At 43.0% G+C, this 25,024-nt stretch overlaps 1 long non-coding RNA gene across 1 annotated transcript in view; it reads right to left on the bottom strand.

The window, feature by feature from the left end:
• Nucleotides 1-6,742: 6,742 nt before the first annotated feature.
• The window catches only part of LOC125631279 (uncharacterized), a 191,677-nt gene continuing 173,395 nt past the window's right edge, over nucleotides 6,743-25,024 (bottom strand). Inside the window, exons 7-8 of the long non-coding RNA XR_012667282.1 lie at nucleotides 15,146-15,200; nucleotides 6,743-7,010 (exon numbers count right to left, since the gene is read on the bottom strand). This is a non-coding gene — a long non-coding RNA (uncharacterized LOC125631279). The remainder of the gene's footprint in view (nucleotides 7,011-15,145; nucleotides 15,201-25,024) is intronic.

The following is a 25,024-nucleotide window of genomic DNA, read 5'->3' as shown; positions in this document are numbered from 1 at the left end:
TGTGAAGTTTTAGAAAGTTAAAAAATAACAAAAGAAAAAAAGAAATAAAAATGAAGAGGGTCTGTGATAATAAAGGCGGGGTGGGGGGAAGTAGCTCCCTTTGATGGACACCCAGCCAGCCAGTTAAAATCCCTCTTGGTAGCTGTTCTCTACTTGCTTTCCCTGTAAAGGGTTAAAAAGTCCCCCGGGGGGGGAAAAAAGTGGGCACCTGACCAAAACAGCCAATGGGAAAGCTAGAACTTTTTAAAATTGGGAAAGAAACTTTCCCTTTGTCTCTTGTTCTCTGGGCTGCAGGGACACAGAGCAGCAATACTATAAGCAGGAATGCTGTGTAAGGTTTGAATCAGGTATGAAAAAGTATCTTCCATACCTAGAAGAAATTATTTGGATAGCGAATGTTTAGTTAGACACAATCAGGTTTATTTCTTATTTTGGCTTGTGGATCTCCTCTGTGCTAACCCCTGATACTTTTGTTTGCTTGTAACCTTTAAGCTGAACCCCCAAGAATGCTAGTTTGGGTGCTTAATTTTTGGAATTGCTCTTTTAAAAATCTAGCAAAAGCCTAAATTCCAGATGTATTTTTTTTCCTTTTTGTTTTTAATAAAATTTACCTTTTTAAATAACAGGATTGGATTTTTGGTGTCCTAAGAGGTTTGTGCACAGGTTGTTTGATTAGCTGGTAGCACAGCTAATTTCCTTTGTTTTCTTTCTCCGCTCTTCTTCGGGGGTGGGGGGGGGGCTGAAAGGGCTTGAGGGTACCTCACAGGGAGGAATTCCCAAGTGTTCCTTCCTGGGTTCAAGGGGTTGGGTTTTTTTGGATTTGGGTGGTGGCAGTGTTTACCAAGCCAAGGTTAGAGAAAACCTGTAACCTTGGGAGTTTAATACAAGCCTGGAGTGGCAAGTATTAATTTTTAGAATCCTTCCAGACCCCCACCTTCTGTACTCAAAGTGACAGAGTGGGGATTCAGCCTTGACAGGGTCAGGGGGAGAAAGCCCTTGGACATCATCCTTTTTATGGCATTCAGTGGCAGAAAGGAATAAAGAGGGGAAGGGAGAGAAACAGGAAAATACAAAGTCAATGAAAATGCAAACATTTCAGGGTCTGAGTAAAAAACATGGAACATTATGAAAAATCAAAAGCTCTTGCAGAATGTTTCTGGTTTTAAAAGAGAGGCCATTTTTCCATCAAAAAAAGTTTTCAGCAAAAAGTCTCCAGGTGTAGGCCAACTCATGTGAACTAGTCTGGCACGACTGAAGTCAATGCATAAGGGATGGTGGGTGTCCTTTTGCAAATGTTTTTCCAGCACCATGATACATTTGAGAAGCAAATTCCGCAGGCATGGGGAAGGGATCAGGAGAGTGACCCTCAGGATGCCAGCAAACCTAAGAGGGGGCAGCAAGAGGCCAACACCATTAAATAATAATGAGCCAAATCCTGCAGTCTTGATTCAGGTAGAACTTCCATTACTTTCAGCAAGAGTTTTGCCTAAGTAAGAACTGCAAGGTTTGGCCAATATACAACAATTAGCACTTCTATTGTGCTTTACATCTTCAAAGCTTTCTAATTAATCCTCACCACATCCCTATACAATAAGTGAGAAAGTATTTTCATATCATTTCAAAGGTGGAGAAACAGACCCCAAGTGCTTGCCTCAGGCGCCACAATACAGGTACAGTAGTTGTCGAGCCGGTGGTTAGGGTACTAGCCTGGGACTCTGGGTGCAGTTCCTTGTTCATCCACACACTTCCTGTTAGGGCCTAAGCGACTCTCTCTCAAGGTCAAGCTCCTATTCATTTCAGGAGTTAGGAGACTAAATACCTTTGAGACGCCAGTTAATCTCTCTCTGCATCAGTTCCCGACTTGTAAAATGGGCATAACAGCACTTCCCTACTGCACACATGTGTTGTGAAGACAAATTCATAGACTGTGAGGCATTCAGATACTACATTAATGGAGGCCATAAGTACCATAGACAGAGCATCACATTCTGTGCTCAAACGAGGGTGACCACTAGATGTCCCAATTTCATAGGGGCTGTCCCAATATTCAGGACTTTTTCTTGTATAGGCGCCTATTACCTCCTACCTGTGTCCAGATTTTTCACACGTGCTATCTGGTCACCCTCTGGTCATCAAAGACCATTCCATACTGTACTTTCCTCACCACATTAACTGGTGTGATACATTTCTGTTGAAATTTTAAGTCATTTTTAAACATCCTATAACATGTACAGTAAAGTACCAAGTTTCGTGTGACTTATTTATTGGGTGTCCAAAGGAAGGTACCTTAAATGAGGTTTGATTTTCAGAGGGTAGGTGTTCAGCACTTTCTGACAATCAGGCCCCTTTAAGGCATCCTATGTTGGTAACCCAAAATGAAAGCATCCAAAAATCAACTCATCACTCTTGGCCTAGAAGGCTCATTTTTGCAATTACAGGAATAAAAGCTGGAAGCTGTACACTTTTGTGATGTCACTTTTTCAAGAGCAGAAAAGCTTGCCTTTCTTTTCTGCCACTCGGAGCATACAGGAATTTCAGACTTGATCCTGCTACAACAGTGGAGTTGCAATAAAATGGAACAACTTTGTCCAACCTGACAAACTTGGGAAGCCTAACAGCAGCGGGAGATAGAAGGTTTCTGTTGCCTTTCTTCCTGTTTTGCTTTGTTGATCATTTTTTCCTCTGGATATTGCAAACGAACATGGTAAAAGGAGATAGGGGCTTGAATTCACAAGATATGAGGCTTTTATCTTAAAGAAGCTAAAACTCAGTGCATCCAGAGCTCTGATGAGCACAGACAGAATACCTAGCTCGGTCTGGGGAAGTGATGTCACATTAATAACTGGCAACAATGATACTTCAGAAAAAAATTCAGAAATGCCTCCTGGACATTAAATCAAGGGATATGTTTTCATGTTAACTGCCTCTAAGCAACCTGGGGTAATAAACTACTGTATATGCAAGACTTCCAGATCGCTTACAGTGCAAGTGCTTCAGAAAATAGGGGCTTTCCAAGTACCTGGAAAGACTTGTCTGCCGGATTGTCTGTCTACAGTTTTTCTTTAAGCTATTTTGAGGATATGATCCCATCCCAGCTATTTAACTCAGGAACCTGTCAATTACATGCAGGCTAATTGAACTCTCAGATACTGCAGGATTGAGAGCCACAAAGCACAGGAACAAAAATGTGGAAAAAAGGCTTTGTGCTGTTATTTCATTCTACAAACCCAATTTGAAAAGGTCAGATTTCAGATTGCAAAACCCCACTGAAGTTTAGCTACAAAACTGGGACAGTCATAAAAATAAAATAAATCCTTTTTCCCCATCCTAAAGGCAAAAGGGAGGGGAGAGGTGGATCATTAATACTGGTTACTTACCAGGCTATAGCAAGGGCTGGCGGGGGAGAGGAATAAAACCTGGGAAAGGAAAAATGAGAGTCATTTTTGCACTGCTGAGCTAGTAATGACGGACTAGCGAATGTCTCCCCGAGAGGGGCTTTGCAGGCTTGCTTACTCTCATTTGATTTTGTTATTGGGAAGAAAATATGGGAGACAAAATAGAGTTGGGGTTAAATAACAATTGGAATAGGCTGCAGAACATCTATAAATAAATTAACTAAATATAACTTACACGGAGAGGGAGAGAGAAAGAGAGAGAACAGTTTTACCCTGGGTCTGATCCAAATTGAAACCTCCCATTGACTTCAATGGGCTTTGGATCCAAACCTAAATGGAGAGTTTCACTATAATAAGAACTACAATTGCCACCCTGATGTGTACTAAACAAATCTAGGAGTTACAGTCTACTTCCTCATGAATGGATTTTCATTACCTCGGCGTTTAATGTTAATGGATTGACTGTATAAAACAAAACTAAAAGCCAGATCCCCAGCCAGTATAAATGGTCACAAATCCACTGAAGTCAAATGGAGCTTATGACAATTTAGACCAGCTGGGGATATGAGTCTGGAAGAAGTTGACTCAATCCTCCAAAAGAGGGACAGAATTTAAAATGCTCCATGCTCTGAAATAAACTGAGAGAGTGTCTGCAAATGGTTAATGGTGTTGGTTTATCACTGACCAACAGTTGCTTGTAAGAAAGAAAGAGCAACCACATGATTTTCAATTATGATTGCCTCGAAATGTAGTCAGAAGTACGTGTGGCACACTCTTTCATATTTAGGGGATAATTGAGTGTTAATTCCACTGACCTTATTTGCAGCACCTCTTCCATCCTGGGAGCATTAGTTACTGTCAGGCAACATACTTTACATAGCTGTCTACTTAATGTTTTTCTTTTGACTGAATTTTTTACCTGAGGCATTTCAGTCATGTAACTTCAGCAATCAATTTTGGCCCAAAGCAGCATAGGCCTCAGTCACCGAGAAGCAAGTATTTGCATGCAAGCTTGCAGTTTAAGCACCAGGGAAAAGAGTGAGTCCACACAGGCTTAAGAAGTAGGAATCTGAGTAGAATCATCACACAGTCAGCTAAATTACTGGGCATGTAATTACCCTTTTTGGGGGTCTGTTAAATTGTTAATCCCTTTGCTGACTGTAATTGCCTTATTGAATCTAAATTAATCCAGTGTTTTACAAAATAATCATGCAATTCTAATGGTTACATACGAGTAATAAAAAATGGAAACTACTTTGTTTGAAACCTAATTTAGATTAGACTCTGCTGGAACAATTAGTCTTGGAAAAGGCATTCTGTGCAGAGCTTTATGGTAGGACTTTGTGGTTTGTTTGTATTTTTTAAATTTTACAATGTGTGAGGACAACAGTTTCTGTTAAAAATAATCCACTAGATTGGTACTACACCCTGAATATGACAAAAGAGTTACTGCCAAATCAGAGCTGGACCCACATCAGGAGAGACAGCTAGGGGTTAGAAATTTGTAGAAAAGTGGTTAACAAGTTAGGAGACAAACCTAAAAAATCCTCCCTTTTTCAGTACAAATCTAGATTCACTCCCAGCCATTCATTTAGAGCTGAATTTCCAAACCAAGCCAAAATCCCTGAGTCTAAAATATATAGTCATTAATACATTCTATAGTACACAGAAACTGCAGCTGGTCCCAGAAGAACATACTCAACTTGAACAAGAACCATAAAATACCCATAGGCAATCAGGTTTTATCTGACCCAGTCTGAGGCAAAAAATGTCAGCCAGGTGTTTGGTACTTAGCTCACTACTAGGAATTACTTCATTATCCTACAGCACTACTGTCATCAGAAAAAGGCCAAAGGGGCTGGAGGGGGGGAGGACATGGAAACAGGAGAAGGAGAACAGATAAAAGTGAAGCTTGAAAAAGAAAAAAAACACGTTGCTTCTTAATTGAGCTTGGAAAGGAAGCAGGAGGAGGAGGAGGATGACATATTTGGCTGTATTGTGATTTATTCCCTCTAGTGATCTATGTCTGCAGTGGCTTGAAGTATGTTGTTTTCCCTAATATGTAATGTATACCTTGTTTATCAAGTGGAATGAACAAGTTTAAGCAACAGGCAAAGCATGATGTCTGATTATAGTCAGAACCATCCTAATTTAATCTGGGTGTTCAATGAGCAAATAAACATTTTCCTAATTGTGTTGCCTGTGAAGATCCTTCACTCAAGGAAGAGTCTACTATGGATGGATTAGCGGAGATAATGGAGTAGAATCATAGAATATCAGGGTTGGAAGGGACCCCAGAAGGTCATCTAGTCCAACCCCCTGCTCGAAGCAGGACCAAGTCCCAGTTAAATCATCCCAGCCAGGGCTTTGTCTAGCCTGACCTTAAAAACCTCTAAGGAAGGAGATTCTACCACCTCCCTAGGTAACGCATTCCAGTGTTTCACCACCCTCTTAGTGAAAAAGTTTTTCCTAATATCCAATCTAAACCTCCCCCACTGCAACTTGAGACCATTACTCCTCGTTCTGTCATCTGCTACCATTGAGAACAGTCTAGAGCCATCCTCTTTGGAACCCCCTTTCAGGTAGTTGAAAGCAGCTATCAAATCCCCCCTCATTCTTCTCTTCTGCAGGCTAAACAATCCCAGCTCCCTCAGCCTCTCCTCATAAGTCATGTGTTCTAGACCCCTAATCATTTTTGTTGCCCTTCACTGGACTCTCTCCAATTTATCCACATCCTTCTTGTAGTGTGGGGCCCAAAACTGGACACAGTACTCCAGATGAGGCCTCACCAATGTCGAATAGAGGGGAACGATCACGTCCCTCGATCTGCTCGCTATGCCCCTACTTATACATCCCAAAATGCCATTGGCCTTCTTGGCAACAAGGGCACACTGCTGACTCATATCCAGCTTCTCGTCCACTGTCACCCCTAGGTCCTTTTCCGCAGACCTGCTGCCTAGCCATTCGGTCCCTAGTCTGTAGCGGTGCATTGGATTCTTCCATCCTAAGTGCAGGACCCTGCACTTATCCTTATTGAACCTCATCAGATTTCTTTTGGCCCAATCCTCCAATTTGTCTAGGTCCTTCTGTATCCTATCCCTCCCCTCCAGCGTATCTACTACTCCTCCCAGTTTAGTATCATCCGCAAATTTGCTGAGAGTGCAATCCACACCATCCTCCAGATCATTTATGAAGATATTGAACAAAACCGGCCCCAGGACCGACCCTTGGGGCACTCCACTTGATACCGGCTGCCAACTAGACATGGAGCCATTGATCACTACCCGTTGAGCCCGACAATCTAGCCAGCTTTCTACCCACCTTATAGTGCATTCATCCAGCCCACACTTCCTTAACTTGCTGACAAGACAAGAATACTGTGGGAGACCGTGTCAAAAGCTCAAAAAGAGTACTTTATATAGCACCTTAAGCACACCTGGTAAAATCCTGGCCCCATTAATTTCACCCATAGCATCACATATGCTGCACCAAGAAGTCAAGCATCATTGACAGAAGACAAGAAGTTTAAGGTGAAATTTAAAGAGAAGGTTGGGAGCGGAGAGTTCCAGATTACAAATGGAAGCATGATCCATATTTTCCTCTGGCCATCACACCCTAGAAACAGAAAAAGAGTGCATGTAAAAACCCGCAGTCACATGCACAAACATGTAAAGTGAGCATTTGTCAAAAGTTCACCTTGGTTTTAGAGGTTCCGGCACCATTCCCCATTTTAAGCATTAGGTTCTATTGCTGGAATCAGTAACACTGCTGACACTGGAATGAGCTTGTTGAGTTTGCCCACTGTAAATATGTGCAGTTACCCTTTTCAAAAGCACAGATACCTTTGAAAACATCGCTCTGTAAATATCTTGAAGAATCATTTACCCACAGCCAAAATGCTGCCATCTCAGGGATGAGGCAAGATGGCTGTTCAACAACAGGCTGCAATGAGATGGCTACATCTACACTGCACATCACTGGCAGCAGCGTTTAGGGCATGTGCAGCTATGCACCACAGTGAAGAGCAGGCTGCTTCCATGCTGTGGTGTGTAGCTACATATGGCAGTGAGAGCTTCTGGAGGGGGAAGCAGGTGGGAAAGGCTCTGGCAGCAGAATAGCAGCATAGATGTGGGAGGCACTACTTAGGCATGTAGAGAGCCAGGTAGGGTACCTACACTGAAGCTTCAGGCATGTCTTTACTCACCTAGAGCGCTGCCTCACCATCTACACTGCTATTTATACCAGGTGTACTGTATGTACTCTACACACCGCCAAAAGAAGTGTGCAGAGTAGACATACCATATATGGTTACCCTTTGGTGATGGTCTCCTAGCCAGTTCTGCCCATGTGACAATACTCAGAGTCAAGCCAATCTGAATTAAGTTTGAGAGGAGGATTACAAGATGAAAGATAAAATAGTTCACCATCATCAAAATACATGACTATAACCCCTTTCCCATCATCCTTGAACTTTATCGTTCTACCAGAAAAGCATCATATCTGTCTGGCCAGATATATACTTTTGAAGTCCATGCATTTTATCACTTTGGGTCCCATTATCTCTTACAGGCCGAATCCTGTGGTCCTTATTCAATTTTTTATTCAATGTTTTCACAGCCAATCTCCCCGACCCCAACCTCTCATGAAGTCAATGGGAGTCATCTTAAGAGATTTAGTGATATTTTTCTCGTAATATTTTTTCTCCATTATTTTACAGAGATTAGAAGATTAAACCTATGTAATGGTAACTGACCATTTTTGGAACATTGGTCCTCTATTAATACATTTGCTTTCCTCCAATCTTCTAGTATCAGGTACCACCCCAAATTCTCTGTGCTTTGTTCTAGTCGATGACTGCTTAGCTCAATGACCTCACAACCACACACACACACAGTATGTAGGGCCTATTTCTTTAAGCAATCTGGATCTGATTCTCCTCTGGATTTCTTGGGGATAGAGCAAAGGAAAAGGGAGGGTTAAAAAGTCTTTTAGCCACATATATGTCACCCCGATTTTGGGCCATCTGGGGGCCAATGTGGCCCCTAGCCTAAATTAGAATGCCCCAAAGGCTCCTCTAGTTTATGGTAGCCTCCCAATGCCAAGTGCCTGTGTCACAGCCCGGAATCTCCATAGCACCATGTGTGACTTAGCTGCCCCTTGCCACCTCCTATGCCTGTAGTTTGCAAGTGAAGTATTAATAGAGCTGTTTATGTTGCATGATGCTGCTCCTGCACTGGGGGGATTCTCACCACCCTTTGTAATGCCTGTATGACCCCTGCATGCTGCCAGAGTAGTGTATAGGGGTCAGGGCAGAGGAAAGAACCTCTTGCTATGTATGTAGATGTACCATTGTGTGGTATTTTAAGAACTGTGTTGGAATTGCAAGCTATCATATTAAGAGGGAGGGAGGCAGGGGAAAGGGTGTTCTGCTCCTCCCTGCAGGCTAGGGGACACTGTAGGGAAGTGTATGATTTGGACCCAGCAGCAGTTACATTGCAGCAAGTGGAATGAGTTGTGCATCTCTGCTTTGTATCTTTCTGTTCTTTTCTTATAATCCCACCCTCATTGCCAGTTTTTTCTGCAATGTTTACACAAAGAAATGAGATAAAATATAAATACTCTTGCTGGAAGGTTGCAACATCACACTATTTTATTTCTTAGAATCCAGAACCCTAACACACAAGAACCAAAAAAACAGAGAGAAACAAACCAGGCTGCTCCCTAAACCAGAGAAGCACAACTCACCCCACTATATTCTAGGCTGGCTGGCTGCAAACTAACTGCTGCTAGACCCAGATCACACACTTCCCTATAGAGGCTCCTAGCCTGCTGCAAGCAGGAGCCCACGCACCTTAAAGTGATAGCTTACAACACCAACACCGTCCACTATGCACCACACATTGAAGTGAACAGGAATTCTGTGCACAGAGCAGAAGGCTTGTAGGACTGGGTTCCAGGACAGTTCAAAGGAAATACCTGAGCTTATCCTCCCTGCTGAAAACAGTGTCCTGGTGTACTTTGCTTTCATAAAATACTTTTCCCCATTCATGAGAACAATAGAGAAAGGCAAAGCCCAATTGCTGTTGAAAGTATCTAATATTTTACTTCTCCCTGTTGTGCTGCACCTACTTGGCCAAATTCTTCCCTAGTAATAACGCCACTAGAGTCAATGGAGTTACGCCAGAGACAAATATGATCCAGTGTACCTTAGTATCAGTGGGAATTTTTGTACCTGTCTTAAAACAAATCCATGTCTGCACATCTCCCCTAATATAGTTGCACTAGCATCAAATACTTTGAAGCACAGCCAATGTACTTATTAAAGACTCACTGAAGAAGAGAGAATAGCACTCTCTCCTACTCTGTAGTATTTAGCACCGTGAGCAAAACACACACCCTACCTAACAAGACATAGCATTTTAAAATGGTTATTTCGTTTGCAGTATTGCTCCAAAATCTTTGTCATCAAAAGGTTTGTTTGGGTTATTTTTAGTTATTTTAAAAAACAGACGTACATATTATTGAGCAGTGATAAGAAGGCACAAAGCCATTATTCTTCCTGCAATTTACCACTGTTCTCCTCCTCCTCTGTTTCCAGCTGCAGGACCCACATGCCAAACTAACTAGGATGACAGAGTCCAGAGCTAATTGTGTTGGCAGCCTTAGAGTTGCCTCTGGGTCTGTCACATTGTCATGGGCTGTCTTGCCTCCCTTGTTCTCCTGAATGTCATTTCTTTTCCTTTCAGCATTAGTTTCCTATAATTTGCCAATATTGTATCTATTCATGAATAACCTCCCAATGAAATCCATCATGAGATACATGTAGCAGGCCATTAAGCAATCAAGGCAAATGGTTTGCCCAAGCTCCTGTATGTTTTTGGAAGTAAATCCCTCAGAAATAGAACTCTGCAGTGCACAGCCTTCTGTCCAGTGAACCCTTCTATTTCAGCCAGAATTGAAATCCACGCTGACTTGACCGAGTAATCAACCTGCTCAGTTGTCAGCAGAGATGTGAAGCAAGTCTAAATAGTACACATGAATCTTTATTCTCTCAGCCATTTCTTAGAACACTAGACTCAGCTCTTAACTGGAAACAAACTACAAAATTCAGATCAGGAGCTAGATTTCAAGTAATCCTTGGGGCTGTTCAGATCCAAATGGTTTGATTTGGCCCATTATAAATATTAGGGCAATTTACAATATTTTGATCTGAATCCTGCCTTGGATTTCATTCCCTAGGGCCCAAAGATCAGGGGTGTATCAGTCACTTAGCCTAACATATATGCTGTTACGTTATACATATGCACCCGTGCTTTCCGCCCAAGGATGTGATCCTTTACCGCCAGACTGTGACTGGTCTTTGCAAAGGTTTGCAGGGTGGGGGAGGGGAATGTAAGGAGGGGGATAGAAGCCTCCCCACCTTTGCATACATTCCCCAAGGGCTGTCAGAGCCAGAATCCTTAAGCTTCAGGGAATACAGGGACACTCCAGGCATGTAAAATTGCCAAAATGGGTAGGGAGGAGCAGGGAAAAGGTAAGGTTTTGGCCCTACCTTCCTTCCCACTCAGTCTGAGGCGTGGGCTGTGTGCACCAGGAGGAGCAGTCCGTGCCATCCCTTATAGTATGACAGAGCATGCACATCAGAGGGACTCTGCCTCCCTGGGGGTATAATCGCTTTCCAAGTTCTATTCAAGTTTCTCCACACTGTTCTAATCCCAGGCTGCACCTTGGATGGTGAGACCCATATCCACAAATGTACTTACGTGCCTAAACCCCAGGTTTAGGTACTCAATTTTTAGACACCACTTCAATCCACAAACCTCCCACGCAGCTGCTGCCTAATGCAGTAGACGGAACTCGCACAGTTTCTAACCGTTTGCAGCAAAAGTTCCACAGGAGCGTAAGTTTCTGCCCATGGGATGCTCGCTGCTGCCTCACTCCCGGTGTCTGGACACCTATCCCCCCTGCCTAACATGCTGGCTTTTGTGGCATTTTTAGGCGCTTCCCTCTCCCCATTCACTGAATAGGAACCTAGGTGCCTAAGTCAGGCAACCTGGCTCATTGTTGTTCCTCTGGGTTTCTAGGTGCCTAAAAGTTAGGCTTGTGACCATGGGCAGCAGGTGAAGCTTCCACTTGGGAAGGCTAGCCCACTGCCCCGCCTCTTCCAGCTGAGGCCCCACCTCTTCTGGCCGAGGCCACGCCCCGCTCACTGCTCTCAGCCCCCTCCATGGCTGAGAGTTTGGCCCCTCCTGGGGCGGGGGAGAGGGCTGAGAGCTTGGTCAGTGCCATGCGCGGGTAAGGGCTCCGAGCCTGGAGGCCCTCCCCCTGGCCAGGGACCGCAGCGGCAGCCCTCTGAGACCAGAGCCCCTTTCCCCTTCTGCCCACAGCTCCGCCTATGGTCTCACCCCATTCTGACTCTTCCCCCATAGTGCTGCCCCTGTTCCCCCTCCACTCCGCCTCTTCCCCCAAGGCCTCACCCCCTTTGTACTTCTTTCTGCCCTCTTCCCCTCCCCCCCAACCCCTGCAGCCCCAAGATTGAAAAAGCTCTGGGACCTCCTTCAGTCCTGGGTCTATGGTGGAGGGGAGATTTTTTTCAGGGTCCCCAAATTTACCGGGGCCCCTGGGTATGGGCTCCATGGGCCCATGCAGTAATCTGCCACTGCTGCTCCCCCGCCCTCACAGCATGAGGTCTGGGGAGGCTTAGTCTCCCCTAGACTCCATTACATGCCGCGCATGCTTGCAACACTCAGGCTAGCTGCGCCACTGTAAGCTCTCTCGTATAGCCGCTCTAAGATGATGGGACCAAGCTCTCCGGTCATCTTAATTAATCCACCCTCAAGGAGTGGTGATAGCTACGTTGGCAGGAGAAGCTCTCCCACCCCTGAGCGACATAAGTTATACAGACAAAAGTGGTCATGTAGACATAGGCACTGAGATGCTAAGGCTAAATCACTTTGTGGATCCAGGCCTAAGTGCCTGTTACGTCATAAGCTTCTCAGGGCAGAGACTGTGCCTTTATATAGGGCTTATATTACACCAAGCAACCTATAGGTGCTTAACAATAATTTAAAAGGAATCTCAAATCTCTTCACAAATGTTAATTCAGGTTCACAGCACCCTTGATACATGCAGCACACAGCAGACATTATTATACCTAAGCAATGGGTAAACAGAAGCACAGAGAGGTAAAGTGACCTGCCCAAGCAGTGGAAGATTTGGAATAGAATTGAAGATTGTTTATTTCCTATCCATTGTTCTAAATGCTAGGCAACGCTCCCTCCCTGTAGTAAAACTGTTAGCGATCACATTAATTAACTGGGGAAGAAAATTTGGTTTATTAGGTTTCCAGAAATTTTATGAGAAATCATCTCCTGCTATGAACGATGCCATCGGCTCAGCTTTTCCAGTATTTCACATGCTTGAGCTAAAAATAGTGCACATAACACATGTAAAGGGACTGCGTTCCATTCCAAGGTGGGAAATAACTGAAGAAGAGTTTCTGTAAACAAGCCCTTCCTGTAGAGTGTTAGGATGATCGGCATGAGGAGCACTTTCTGGATTGCTAATCCCACAAAATTCTCCTTGTTCCTCCCAGATAATAAAGCAAAACAGTATCACAGAAAGCCAGAAACAGGGATAAAGATAACTAATGAGTCCAGTCTACCAAATATCTTCTTAACACTGTTCGAGACCGAGATGTTCACCTCAGTTAGCCTCTTGAGGTAAAAGAATATGCATTCTCCTGCAGCCAAATAACATTCTCATCTCTCTACAACTGATCCTAGTTTAAAAGCATCTCCATTCAGAACTTGAATGAGGATGGAATAAGTTTGGGGGCTTTCACTAAGTACAGCAGGTAACTTTGCAACACTGTGCAATTATTTCAGCTGAGTGAACTGTTTGTGGCCAATTATTTTCTCCACTAATTTAATCTAGGTTTCTGCTTGTAAAATGCCATGGGGTTGCAATTTTTCTTTCATTTTGTTTTTCTTTCGTATTTTTTTGCAAATTATTTTGTGTTTAGTTGTGCCTGGTTATATAAGTATTGCTTCTGTCTCTGACTGGATGAAGGTATTGTTCTAATAAGGAGGAGGGCATGAGGAAGCCAGGGGTCTTTGAATATCCCAGGAAAAACAAACAAAATTAGAAAGTTTTTGGAAACACTTTAGACCATTCTTCTTTCTGGCCAATACAGGTCTTGTCAGAAACATCATTCCTAGAAGAATTAAGCTACTGTCAATTTTATTGTCTAGGAGCAGAGATTACATTTAGTTTCTCTCATTACATCCACATAAAGGAGAAGGAGCATCACCCTAGCTGCAGATGATTGCTGTCATTTAATTGCCACAGTGCCACCGTTCTGGCAAGATTACTACAAATATATCAAACTTGTCCTCCATTCATTTCAAATCAAGTTCAAGGGCACACTGGAACTCTCTATCATAAGAGTCAAGCTCATCTGTGGGGGAGACAGAACTTTCTCCAGGGGTTGTCCAAGACTGTGGAATAAACTCCCCCAGCAACTAAAGATCATCACAAACCACAAAGCTTTCTGCTCCTCATGCAATGTGCATTTCTTTGACCATGCCTTGTATTATACAAACATATAGCAAGAGGTATTATTATATTAAAAACGCACACATCCCTACCACAACAAAAACACTCTACTGCACACGCTTCTCCCTCTGGGGAGAGGATGAGATCAGATACTATGGTAATGAGCATGGTATAAAAACCACATAGAATAGAACAGAGAATGCTGTACCCCTGCTGAACGGTGTCCCATCCTATATCAAATATACCAAGTGCACTGCATTTACAGGAAGCTGGTTTTCTGTCATTACCCAACCATTGCCAGAAAGTAGTTACATGTATGCCTGGATCCAAACTGTGAAGGATGCCCGCAGATCAATTTAATTGCCTTTGTCAGGAGGGTTGTGCACTCTTCCCATTTGGTGTGTCAAATTGTCTGAGGGACTCTGCTTATCCCCTGTCTTTTCTATTAATAAACCTTCCCTGAAAAGGAAAGAGACATTGCGTGCCCGACATGTTTAGGCCTCAAGCAGACATCAAGGACCAGTCTTAACATCAGTACTAGCACAGCTTTGTAGTTACAACATAGCCCATTTGCCATCTGCAAATACTTCAATAAGCACACTTAAAATTAGCTTTCTACAAGCATTCATGCTGGCAAAACTTGATCGCTCTTATGTCTGCAGAAAAAGATGTGCAAATATGGTTGAAGATAACTTGTTTTTAAATGTAAGTGAATACTCATGAAAATATTTTATAGGGCTCCCTTAGGAATTGTGATGTAAAGTCCAAATCAAAAGCAGTTAAGAAGTCCATTTAGAGTCTGCATTACACTTTTTGTACCTCTTATGCAGGTTAGACCAATGGCTGCATAGTACAGATAATACACCCCAAACCAATTCAGAGACATCCAGTCCTTTGTGGCAAGGTCACTTTAGCGTCCTCATTTACAATATGTTATTTGTTTTCCTTCTCCTTTGGGCTTGGGAGGGGAGTGAGAAAGGCTTGTTACAAACTAAAATTGCAAGATGTTATGTAAAAAAATTAAATAAAAGAGCAGATTTGCGGGGAGGGTAAAAACGTTAGTGTTTCAAATCCAAATCAGACCAGCGAATTAAATATTCTCTGATGTTTCTTTACTTGAGATCTCATGTAGAGGTGCAGCATGAGACTAACACCTGTAGTTTAACAAAAGATTGTCATTTGTCTTTACATACCTTTCCTTCTCCATCACAGGTGGATCTCATCTTTTCCAGAGTGACGTTGTTCACACTGAAATTTTCACAAACAAATAAAATAAAGGAAAAGTTTGGTAATTGTTTTGCTGTCTCTCTCTCACACTCATACACACACATACCCTTTTGTTCTGTACACAACAGTTTGGCATGAACAAGATATATGCCTGTGTTTGAACAGGTGGGAAAGCCTTGTGGTTCACAGACACCTGAAAATCAAAATAAAGTTGGGGGGGGCAGTTCTGAAATTCAATTTAGCTAGTGTAATTCTTCCTGCCTTCAGGGAATGTTTGATCACCTGCAAAAAGAAAAAGAGAAATGCACTCATTTGGTCAAAACCCGAAGATACAGTTGCTTAGATGTCTCAGTCCAGAACAGCATCACCCTCTCTGGAAGTGTAAAGAAGACAAGAGAACTTACTGCCGGCCACAGAGCCTGCTTGCAGATCACAGTTGCAGTCTCCTGTACGATAGATTCACTCAGAAATATTTAGGTCAAGGATTTGGGCGCACTTAAGCAACAGTACCATTAACAATTCAAAACACTGCCACCGAAAATTATGCTTGACATTTAGCATATCATCGGGAAATGGGCAGACATGCCTTTATAATGTTAGGCCATAGCATATGATTTGTAATACAGTATCAATTAACCAAATCATCCTTCAGAGCCTTGATCATAGATTTCATACCCTCTGTTTTTATCACTGAAGAAGACATTTTACAAAAAGAAAAGGAGTACTAGTGGCACCTTAGAGACTAAATAAATTGGTTAGTCTCTAAGGTGCCACTAGTACTCCTTTTCTTTTTGCGAATACAGACTAACACGGCTGCTACTCTGAAACCTGACATTTTACAAAGGCTGCCTTGGTCTCATGTTACTTCCGTGTTGCTCAGACAGAAAAGATGTTGGGACAGACTGCTCTGAAAAGAAAATGTGGCCCCACCACAGATGAAGTTCTAGCATACCTGAAGACCTACATGGGATCTTTATTGATTAAGACAACTACAAAATGTAATTAATTTCTGTGTAGAGGAAACTGAACTCAATTAATAAACTGTAAATGCAGTGTATACAGCTAACTTCAGTATAAGATTTATTTATATTATTTGTATCGGTCATCATTAAAATGACAGTGTTTACCCACAATTATCACACACACAAGTATCTGAGATGCTTTTATTCATATATGAGGAAAAGTAAGCCGGCAGGTCTAAATACAAGAAGCAGCTGCAACACCTTAGATGTAGGCAATGCTGACTTTTTAAATGGCAACTACTAACAGCTGAATTATGATGACCTAATCCTGCATTCCTTGCACAGCCAAAACTCCCACTGACTTCAAATGGAGAAAAAGGTTGAAATGGCAGAAAAATAGGAAAATATACGACTAAGAAGCAAGTTTGTCCTATTGAATGTGTGTGATTAGTCTTGAACCATTACTAAGAAGAGACTTACATTTTCTTGCCACCTTTCTCTGAAGAGATTTGATCTTTCCTTGTAGAGCTGAATGGCTTTCCCTTCAAATCCACATTAAATAAAGTTGCAAGGGTTCATCTTAAACATAACTGCAAATGTTTACATGTTTTCCTTTTATATAGCACTTTAAATGCTATGGCACTGAACCTTTTACTCCAGAAGGAAAGCCAAGAAACAGAATGGTGGATTTCAGCTAGTTTTATGTTGAAAACAATTATCAGTAAACCAGAAAGTCTTGAAACTACTTTGGGCTTGATCCTGTCCAGTACAGGCGCATAGTATTGTGCATATATAAGTGCAATGTAAAAAGTACTTAGTAGTGTAGAGAATGCAGGGAAATGTGCAGGGCCAAGGCCACTATGAAAACTTTACCTTTCCAGTGGACTCATCTTAATTTTTCCCACTGGTGCTTCCAGTCCCCAAGCCAATTTCATGAAGACTTTGAAATACCTAGTCCTGGTGCAGTATGTAGCAGAGTGTACAATGTTCTTGCAATCCAGTACACCTCTTCATAGAGGATCCTTATGGATGCAAGTAATGTTAAGAACTAGGCACGCCACTCTCTTGACTGTAATTAAATTCTCAAGCTGCCTGTGTACCCACTTTCCTACTCACACATAAACAGGGTAAAACAAGGCCCAGCGAGAATGGTGTGTCCAAGGAAATACATGGCCTTAACCACAACTGTCATCATGCTAATAACAGGATTGTATTTACTCCCCTCTTTGATCTTATCACTGCTACAAAGCAGGAACAACTTGGTAGCTATGCATCTAACTAAAGCAGGTTCAGGATTTCCTGCAAACTGTTCTGCTCATAATTTGTTACCTTAAACTTGTCTATGCAACACTCTGCACCTAAACTATGTGGGGTTAAGCCCTTCATGGCAATTGCATGAACTTCTCTTGAGTATTACTAACATGGTTATTGGTGCATCGAGTTTTGTATACAGTAGATAAAATAGATCTGAGCACCTCTTCAAAATGGTAAGGAATTTAAATAGATAAATCCCTGGGTCTTGCCCAAAGTCTCTCCTTTCATTATAATTTTAGTGTTGTTTTCAGGCTTAACAATCTCTTCCTTCAGAATCAACTGACCAGTTCAGAAAATAAATTACAGCAGGTAAGCCTGGCTAGCCACAAGGAAATCTGTCTGTTCACCTTTTCCCAAAATATTTTCTTTATGTATAACAATAAACTTTCCACTATTTATTGTTCCCCTTGCATACAGCAATAAGCATGAGCAATTCACTGGATTTTGTTCCCTTACCATACAGGACCAAATTCTGACCTTGGTTACCCCATAAATCTTCACTAACTTCAATGGGCTTACATGGAGTAACCAAGAGCAGAATTTGCCTCATAAAGGAAAAAGTGAGTGCAATCCCAGTCAGCATATGTCCAGACTCTGGTAATACATGCAATAAATTAATCCACACATACAGAATTACAAATAGTAGCGCTGGGTCAATGCCAATATTTCCCATCCAAACTTTTAGACAGTTCAGAACTGGGGCCAAGTGTTGCAGGTGCTCAATCTCTCTAAAACGTGCTGAGCCCAAATCACAGAGTTCAACACGCTCTCCATTCCTCCCTTGAGCTTTGGTGATGTTTCAATACAGAGCTAAAGTTTGCATCTTGTACCTTTTTTTTTTTTAAAAAAAGACTGCATCTTCTGACTCCATTAGAGAAAATACTGCGTAATTTAGTCACACAGACTCAAGTGACTGCATTATACAGCTGTCCTGTCCTATATATATTGTTGTTAGGGCTTGCCTATCCGGGAGAACGTTTGTGCATTTTTCCCTCAGAACATCGCTTCCTATGCATAGCACTGCTTCAGTTATAAATGTCATGGGGTTTTTTGGGGAGGAAGGGAGAAGGTTGGGGTTTTTTTGCAAAACAGTTTTTTACAGAAAAGTTTCCACGGTATACATCTGATGAAGTGAGCTGTAGCTCACGAAAGCTCATGCTCAAATAAATTGGTTAGTCTCTAAGGTGCCACAAGTCCTCCTTTTCTTTTTGCGAATACAGACTAACACGGCTGTTAGAGTGAATTTGTGTGGGGGGGTGGAGGGTGAGAAAACCTGGATTTGTACACAAACACAGTTATCTGCAGGATAACTTCAACTAGGAAAACCTCAGGAGTGATGTAATTACCCAATTAGATACATTACAAAGCTTACACTTGCATAAACCACTTTCCAATGGAAACTAAGTTTTGACATTGACTTCGGTGGAAGCAGGGCTCTATGAATGAGAAAATCCTTACTATGTTATTTATTAACTTGTAACGTTGCATGTCCGAAGGGATGTTAAGCATTAAAGAAGGTGTTCTCATCTCTATGCGAGCCTCGTGTGTGTAATTCCCCACTCTACGCTTAAAAACAAATCTATATGAACACAAGCAACTTCCTCCTAGACAGTTGTTTACTTATTTAAAATGTATGTTTACTTAAAATTTTGCTCCCTGGGATAGCCTCATCATGACATTCATTTAATTTTAGTCAGGATCCTAAGGGATTCGACAGTCAATCTTACACTAGCTACTTCAGTAAAACCAATGTAATTCAGGACACTCAGACTGAAATAGCAGACAACACAGCACAAACGCTTGTTCAGTTCCGTTTACACTGATGAGATAGCTGAAGAGCAGATGGTTCTAGACAATGTCTGTGAATCTAATGGGCAGGTTACTATCTAGCTCTCCATCTGAGGAGATTTTATTTCCCCCAGCAACAATTGGTATCTGGATACCTTCCACACCAAATAGATTAGCAATAGTAAAGTCCCTGTCATAGAGTTGCTGGCTTTTCTCCCAATAAAGCTTTGCATGGGATAGGGTGTTTGTTTGTGGAAATGGGGGAATAGGGGATTGGTTGGTTGTGAGAATGTGCTCCTGGTTACAAGTATATTTAAGGTTTTTTTTAAGCTGCAGCCACAAAAGCCTAATTTAAAAGTGCCTAGTGCTAAAATCAAGAGACTTGTGCAGGCCCGCCGACGGGGGTGGGCTGAGGTGGGGGGACAAAGGGGGCAATTGCCTAAGGGCTCAAGCAATTTAAAAGGGCCTGGGGGCCCCCAGCCACCGCCACCACCAGCAGTGCAGCGGGAAGAAGGCAGGCTTCCCACCCATCCTCACTCTGCGCCACTCCCGGAAGCGGCAGGCATGTCCCTGCAGCCGCTGAGGTGGGGGTCTCTGCATGCTGCACCCACTCCAACACTGACTCCGCAGCTCCCATTGGCCGGGAACTGTAGCCAACAGGAGTTGCAGAGGCGGTGCCAGCGGGCAGTGGCACATGGAGACCCCCCAGTCCCCCCTGCCTAGGAGTTGCTGCCAGAGGGGTGTGCCAGTTGCTTTCAGGAACCGCCCGAGGTAAGCACCGAGCCCCTGACCTCCTCCCGCACCCAAACTCTTTCCCAGAACCTGTACCTCTCACCTCTCCTGTACCCAAACTCCCTCCCAGAGCCCGCACCCCATCCCGCACCCAAACTCCCTCCCAGAGCGTGACCCCGCACGCCCTCCCGCACCCAAAGTCCGTCCCAGAGCCTCACCCCTCCCACAACCAAATTCCCTTCCAGACCCTGCACCCCGCATCCCCTCCTGCACCCCAGCCCCTTGCCCCAGCCTGATGAAAGTGAGTGAGGGTGGGGGACAGCGAGTGACGGAGGGAAGGGGGAAGAGCAGGGGGCAGAAGAGCGGGCCCAGGAGCGCAGCCAGCAGCTCACTGGGCACCAGCCAGCGCAGGTGCAGCAGTGCCGAAATGTCAGGCGGACAGTGTCTGCGTGGGCGTGGCTTGTGCACGCATGGGGGCCCATTGACTGTTGTGCCCTGGGGACCAGAATTGCTGTTGGTGAGTCTGGACTGGTGTGAGCAAAGGACATATTTTGTTCCCCCATTTGGACTCCAGATTTAGTGCTGTCCCATATGTAGAACACCCATATGTAGAACACCAGTTCATTAAATTAAATTAGGCCTTAAAAAGGAAAAAATGGATTTCTGAGTAGAATTTATGCTGTAGAGTCTAACTCCCACTGAGCGCTATTGAAAGGCCTAAAACTATATTTGTCCAGGATTCTCAAACTCTTTCCACAGTGTGGACCACAAATGGATACAAATAGAGTGAGGAAGCACTCCCTCTCTCATATGTGATCAATAGACCATTTCTATTCCTAGTCACAATCCCAGAAGTACAATCCATAACAGCCCTGTAGCTACCGAGGGAATTGTTCACATAGAAAAGTATACTTATATCATGTTTTTTAGTGAGGATGATGTTTTATTGTATATTTCAAATCCTTCAAAACTAATCCCAAAACTATACAAAACAATAAAGTAATATGGCTTGATTTCTGGCTCTGAGAAAAATGACATGAAAACTGTAGCTCCAATGCGATGCTGAACAGCAGGGGTCCAGAAAAAATTGATATCAGGAATAAATTAAAATTGAAGGGATTCAGGCACCTAGAAACAGAAATAAAGCCACATCTAAAAGACTAATTTAATGCAAGCTATTCCAGGGGGGAAAAATGATTATGTAGATGATATGATCCGCCTTTATCTTTATTAGCTTTAGACTAGAAACATTCAACATCAACAAACCTCCCAAGATTATTATTTTTGTATCAATACCTTCCATCACTAACCCCCAGAGAACGCATAGACTGCATTGACAAACACATCCCATGTTCTTTATATGGAACAATAATAAACTAGGAGTAAAACATAAATGCTATTACAAAGGAAAATGGAGGGACAGCCTAGACAAATGTATGGTTTACTACTGAGCAAGCCAAAGAAAGTTTATTTTGAATTGAAATCATGATGAGACCAAATGGTTAGAGGATGTAAAAGGTGACAGATAATAAATTTAATGCCCTGACCTGGCAACTGAAAACATAGACAGACTACTGTGCCCCCTGCTCCCCCAGTACCTCTATTGAAGTCAATGGGACTCCTTGCAATAGCAGTGGTCTGCCAGTGTGCTATCGAATGCAGACTCCAGCCTATTTATTGGCCAGAAAAAAATTACAGAGCAAATAATTTGTGGAGTCCAATGTGTTGGAAAGATGGGAATGAATGAGAAAATGAATAATATTCTTGAGGGATATGTCAAAATTGATCAGTATTCCTAATATATAGACCACCTAGTTTCCATAAAAGGTCTAAGGGGGAAATGGGTACAAAAAGGATTAAAGAAAAAAATGGGCTAAATTCTTTCAATCAATTATAAGAAGAATATAAGTTAGAAAATCAGAACTTATCTATTTTCTGAGCCTTAGGATATTATTTACAAAATCCTGAGGCCCGGAGACAATTTAACCATAATCGGGGAACTATGGACAATATTGTGCCATTAATTTTTAAGCATAACATCTCATTGAGCTCCAGTGGGCCATTCTGCTTAAAAATGTGAAGGCATAATAAGATTCAGTGTAAGGAAATTACACGATAATTACATCTCCAATTTTAAAAAATTAAGTATATCAAATACACTCTGTTTTCTATAGAACAAAAGGGCAATATTTACAATGTGAGATTTGATTGGGGAAAGGACAAGATGACTGGATGACTGGATGATATTATGCTAACCTTTAGTAGGGCATTCAGACCCCATTGGTGATATTATTATGCCCCTGCAGAGAACACAGCAAAATCCACCCATCTATCAATCTAAAGTATTAATAAAATCACTTCTCATTTGTTATCACCATAATAAAATGAGGGACGCCATAGTAGTATGAGGTGTTTTCTGGATATGTCCCAAATCAGAAGAGCATCTAGAAAGATGATGCAGGAGTTATTTTAGAGATAACCCCACCAAATCCTGATGACTATGGTGCTGGGGCAATGTCCAGTTCACTGAATTTAAACAAAGAAATCTGTTTATACCTCTTGACTGCAGCCAGGAAGTGTATTTCACCCTAAGGCTGCGTTCATGCAATTACATCTGTGTGTGGGCCCTTATATGGCACACAAAGCCCCACTGACTTCAGGATCAGGACCTAGGCTGGGAAAAACCAATATCCATTATAGAAATGGGGATCACAAGAATAAGAGAAATGGAGTAATGTATTGCCTGTATTAGATTCACAACTGAACTCTTCAATGAAAGATTACCCAAGGGGAATGAACTGGTTAAAAATAAATTATGTATATAACGTCTATAAGAAAATCATGTCTAGTCTCTATAACCAATAATGTATGCTTCATCAGCTCTTCTGTATTCTGTTATCTTGTATCTGTCACCCTCCCCTTTACTACTTAGATAAGGGAATAACTTTTAGTGTCAATAGTTCTGTTTATCTTTAATAAAAATATTAGTGATTAAATTCTAGCGGTCCATGAAATAATTGATAAGATAACAAAGACATGGATTCCACTATTAGGTATATTAATTTTACTGGATTATTGATTTGTTCTTCATTACTATTGCTTCAGAATATACTGCCTTTACTTCAGCTGTAAATAGCCCAGGAAAACAGCACATACCTTAAAGGGAAACATCCAAAGGAGAAATTCTTTTCCTCCTATCTGAGGCCTTTCCCTAGGGAACAGACCACTTTGGGAGGTGTTATTGCTTCATGCTTGCAGCACTAAAAACAAGAATATAGAAATAATGGGTTGGCTGAGCATATTATGAAAGGATTCCCCCTATTATGGAATTCAGAACAAATGAAAGTCAAGATAAAACAAATTGATGGTTGGGAGCTTGGGGAATTTGTACTAGTTTGGGTATATTAGCTTCCTAGTTCTTAACAGCTGGCTGTCAAATGTCAATCGCCAGGTTGTTTGGGTTTATCTGATTACCCTGTACCCTTACTCCTGTTGTTGATCATTAAAATCATGGGAATGTATTAGCTCAGGCCCAAAATCTATTCTCCTGTGTTTATAAAGATCATAATAATGAAAAAACTTAAGACTTTGCTTTCCTTATTATGTATATACACACATACAATGAAACAAAAGAAACACTAAGTTTGCTTCCTTACTTGTCCTGACAGAATTTGTGCATGCACACTCATTAGAAGTTACTGGCCATTCTTGTGCAGTTTTTAATGCTAGCTGTATGATGAAGCACACCAAATGAACCACAAGTTATTTAAGAAAATTAAATAAGGAAACTTTTGAGGTTGTAGCAGGAAGACAGTCTGAAGAGAGCGCAGTCTGATGTAAATGAATAGACGGCTTCAATGAAAATGAAAGAGGAGAAAACTCCCTCCTGGGGTTCATTATGCCTCTTGAGCTGTTGGTAGTAAAGTTAATTTTTAAATGCTTTGAGGTGATTAAGAACTCAGGCATCACTCTAAATGTAAATAAGTCCTGTTTCATTTCCTCACAGTTAACTCTTGATTGCGGCAGTCACCAGCTACTTAGTCTGCTGCTGATGTATTTAAGATCCACAGTCTAGTTCAGGGGTGGGCAAACTTTTTGGGCCAAGGGCCAGAACTGGCTGGGGAAATTGTATGCAGGGCCAGTGCAGGGGTGCAGGAGGGAGTGCAGAGTGTGGCGGGGGGTGCAGTGTGCAGGAACAGGCTCAGGGCAAGGGATTGGGGCAGAGGAGGGGTGTGGAGTATACGAGGGGGCTCAGGGAAGGGGGTTGAGGTGCAGGGGGGTGCTGAGTGAAGGGGGGGCTTAGAGCAGGGGTCCAGGAGGGGTGTGGACTGTGGGAGGTAGCTCAGGGCAGGTGGTGGGGTGCAGGAGGGGTGCAGGGTGCAGCAGGGGGCTCAGGGCAGGGGCTTGGGGTGCATGGGGCTGTAGGGTGCAGCAGGGGATCAGGGTGCAGGAGGAATGCATGGTGTGGCAGGGAGTTGGGGGGTCGGGGTGCAGGAGGGATTCGGGCTCCGGCCCGGCGCTGCTTACCTAAAGCGGCTCCAAGGTGGTAGCAGCGTGCACCGGGGCCAGGGCAGGTGTCCTGGCCTGCCTGCCCTGGGCCCACGCAGCGCCGCTCCGGGAAGCAGCCGCAACCACATCCCTGGGGGGGAAGGGCGCACAGGGCTCCGTGCGCTGCCCTTCCCACGCCTCCAGGTACCCCTCCCCGTTCCCGGCCAATGGGAGCTGCGGGGGGCGGTGCCTGGAGGCAAGGGCAATGCACGGAACCCTCTGCTCCTCGCCACCCCCGGGCCACAGGGACGTGGTGCCGGCCGCTTGTGAGAGCAGCGCGGGGCCTGCAGCACCACAGGGGGGCAATCCCAAGGGCTTGATCCAAAGCCCTGATGGGCCAGATCCGGCCCGCGGGCCGTAGTTTGCCCACCCCAGTCATAGTTAACCCTTTTGATATGAAGTGAAAATCTACCAAGCCCATTTTAAATGTAGACACTCAGATCTTGACAAATTCACTCACTAGTGAAAACAATTATTTATATTTGCAAATAATAAAAGGAC

This window comes from Caretta caretta, chromosome 2 (genome assembly GCF_965140235.1).
Source record: "Caretta caretta isolate rCarCar2 chromosome 2, rCarCar1.hap1, whole genome shotgun sequence".
Taxonomy (NCBI): domain Eukaryota; kingdom Metazoa; phylum Chordata; order Testudines; family Cheloniidae; genus Caretta; species Caretta caretta.
The sequence above is the reverse complement of the archived record's forward strand: the minus strand, read 5'-3'. Positions and strand labels throughout refer to the sequence as shown.